The sequence below is a fragment of the Macrobrachium nipponense genome, chromosome 11 (assembly GCF_015104395.2).
Source record: "Macrobrachium nipponense isolate FS-2020 chromosome 11, ASM1510439v2, whole genome shotgun sequence".
NCBI lineage: Eukaryota > Metazoa > Arthropoda > Malacostraca > Decapoda > Palaemonidae > Macrobrachium > Macrobrachium nipponense.
In genome coordinates, this window is record NC_061087.1 from 107,547,702 (window position 1) to 107,551,759 (window position 4,058).

The window sequence follows — 4,058 nt, forward strand, 5'->3', positions numbered from 1 at the left end:
GTCGATAGACGTCACTTAATAACCATAGAAGGTATCAACCATATCAAGCTGATCCTTCCAACCGTACAATTGAGGGTCACCAGACCTAATTTCTCCAAAGTATGTACTCTTGCAGTTGCAAGCTACATTCCAGGAGGTTTAACGACCTCCTCCTAGAGGGCAATAACATGAAGTCTCCCTCACCGTTCAAGAAGCCTAGGGTCCTAACCCCACGTCAAATCACTCCAAAGCACGGAGTCATCGAAATTCTACTTCCTCCAGGAAGTACGGCCACCAACAGTCTCCCCCGTTACCAAGGAGGGAGATTGATCATTCACAGTTCCATTGCAAAACCTGCAACGTAATAGGGCACTCTACTAATTGGCCTAGGTGCCCTAGCCAATTACCAGCAGCGGACACTGACCATATTCCACAAGGCTTAGCCTTCCACAAGAGACAGGAGCCTCTGTCTCCCATTTCCAAGGGCACGCTGAGAGGTATTGCACCTCCAGTACCCGTCACAGGTCCAGTCGACCTCCACGCTCTGCCAGTGCCACTTGGCAGCACTGAGCAGTGCCAAGCTCCGTCCAGCCTGGACGTAGAGCACAGAACTTGACTTCTGCGCCTGGCCCCGAGCTAGCGCCGTCCGGGCCTAACCATAAAAAACCAAGGATCCTACCTACAGGAGATCCTCCAACAGGCATGGAGCTTACCGCAGCCCATGGCCAACCCAAAGTCCATGGGCCTTCTTCACCCTCACCACTGTCACCCGAGGATGAACCTCCGGCAGACCTAACCTCCTCTGGAAAAAAAGGAACTGCCCGACCAGGAGTCAGCCTGGAGTTTTCCCCTTACGACGGCTGTCGCAGCAGCCGGAGTGAGGGCCTCCCCTGCAGTAAGTTCCACCTCTACGACGGTTGCTGCAGATACCGAAGTAGGGTGTTCTCCTGAAATCCCTCAGGCTACCACTGCCTCTGCTCCTGCCGGCGTTTCTGGCCTTTCCCCAGAGTCGGTGCCTCCATCTACTCCTAGGACTGGTATAGCCAGGTCCTGGAGGAATAAGAAGAAGAAGAAGAAGAAGGGACGTAACAAATCATTAACACACTAACCAAAGAGCCACATGCTCTCCTTGACACCTGTGCCCGAGGTACAGTGTCACATTCATTTGCAAAGTGATCCTGGCACCTACCCAGAGAAGGTAGCCAGCCTGATCTCTGCCAGTAGAACTAACCCTCTAACCCCTAGCCATCGTAATACTAATCCTCACTTAAATATAATTACCTCATTGCATTTCCATCCTGGTCAACTAACCACTCATCATCCCCACGCATCATTACCTCTCATATATTTTAACAATTCCGTCGCTGAACTACTGCTGTGCGTACCACACTCTGGAATGATTGCGTCTTCATTTAACTGTATTGAGTAGGTTAGGCTAATGATTTAGTACCAGGGCCTTAGGTTAGTAGCAAGTAGAATTTTCAAGTAACCTTATCTAGGGTAGAGTAGACTGTCGTCACAAGGGAACAAAACCCGTAGTTATACTTAGCTAGACTACATTACTCCATTAAGTTTAGTCTACACTTAGCATCTCCGCCTATAAGTTAGGTAGGCCACTGTAGTTAGCTGTATCGCCGCTCTAAAGACTTCAAGTTAGAGTAGGAGAACTGGGTAGTCGAGACGATCAATCTATTTAAGCCAAGACCTTCATGCCCGAAAAGGAGTGAATGCCTTCTTAACAGGGGGAGCTGTGACGTTTATAGATCGTTCGTCTACCCACATATCAATGAATTAATTTGATTTGGAAAACGGCAGCCATTTCTTCCAAATATCAGCTGATTTTTAGTAAACGCGGGAAACCCAAAACCCGCCAGCTAGAGATAGGGAGTTCCCCAGTTGGGGGAAAAGAGTCTTTTGTCAGCTTTAGGGACGTATCTCAAAAGGGAAGGATGTAGGCAGATTGGTACTTCTTAGACCTATATCTTAAGCTCTCTTTCCTGTGACCCCTCTGCTGGCTGTATGCTTGTTTTCCAGGATTTGCCTTGATCGTGGGGGGTTAAGCTGACTTCCAACCCCCAAGCAACCCACCTGAATTCTGCCTCAGTCGGCTGCGAGACGTGATCTCGGACAGATGTCCCATTACCTGCCTTCCTGTTAGGCCTATCCAGGGTGTGAGTGGCGCGCCGATGACCCAGGCCTCAGACAAAAGCCGGGCGCCACATTTTCTACAAAGGTCCACACTGAACATTGCATCCAGGTAAGTCTTGTGGAACAGCATATTGTCAGTCTCTCCCTTATCACCTATTATCATTTTGATCCTCATTCTCCCAATTCAATTTCCAGCAACAAAAGGAATTCATCCTTTTGCTCCCTCTCACTGCCTCATGGCCGCATGCTTCCCCTTGTGTGATCGTCCCCGACCAATGAAGTCATTGCATACTTCAGTGAAACCTTAAAAGTTCCTTTTCCCCAGTATTAGAGAATTAATTAATCAAAGCAAGAAGTCATTTTCCCTTTTATCTTGTTTAATCTGGGATTCTTTTCCAGATTCCATGAGTCACGTGCCGTCTCTCTGCCCGCAAGTGTGCATTATCCAAGTGTATGAAAACCAGCTAGAACTAATCCAGTTGGAGCCATCATTTACCTTTTTCTCCAGGTCAGCACGGGCCTTTTTGTAAATAAATAGCTGTAAAGTAACGAGCTGAGTTTTCTGGCTACCTTCCCTCTAAAGAAATTATCAATAACTATCAGTTTACGGTAAGTTAAAGAAATTCCCTCTTGAAATCCCTCAATTATATCCGTTTACGTATCTAGCCTCTCTCAAGGCCAGCTAAATAGGTAAATATATATATATATATATATATAATATATATATATATATATATATATATAATATATATATATATATATATATATATATATATATATATATATATATATATATATATATATATATATATATACTATATATATAAATGTCATTTAGTTTTTATGAAGCCTTCACTTCCGGTACGAATGTAGTTATCCACTTCATAAAAACCATAAGTGACAATTATTGTAGTTAAACTTGTACCATGTGAATAGTCTTGATGATAAATAATGAGACACTTACGTTTTCAAACGTCGTCCTGTTTAGGGTATCAGGTCAGATAGTAAGATAGTAATGAGATTATATATATATATATATATAATATATATATATATATATATATATATATATATTATATATATAATACATATACATAATATATATATTATATATAATATATATATATATATCTCATTACTATCTGACTGATACCCTAAACAGAAAGACGGTCTGAAAACGTGTCTCTTTTTTTTATCATCAAGACTATTCACATGGTCCAAGTTTAACTACAATAATTGTCACTTATGGTTTTTTATGAAGTGGATAACTACATTTGTACCGGAAGTGAAGGCTTCATAAAAACTAAATGACATATATATATATATATATATATATATATATATATATATATATATATATGTGTGTGTGTGTGTGTGTGTGTGTGTGTGTGTGTGTGTGTGTGTTTATGCATAGATATCTGAATCACGAAAATATATAACGTGATGAATATACAATAAAAAAAACAAGTTCCACGAAGGAAAGAGGAAACAATGGAGTACTGCAGCAAGAAGGCCTTTCGACCTCTTGTCCTTCCTCTCTTAGCAGACTTAAGAAATATAAAAAAGTCACAGCACATCGCATCATAATGGTATATTAAAACATATTTTTTAATTATAGCCCTCTTTTATATAATATATATATATATATACTATATAGATATATACTATATATATATATATATATAGTATTATATATATATATATCTATATATATATATATATATATATATATAGATAGATAGATTATATATATATATATAATATATATATATATATATATTTATATATATATATATATAGATAGATACTATATATATATATCTATATATATATTATATCATATATCTATCTATATATATAGGTACATATATCTATATATATTATATATATATATATATAGTATATAGAGAGAGACGAGAGAGAGAGATGAG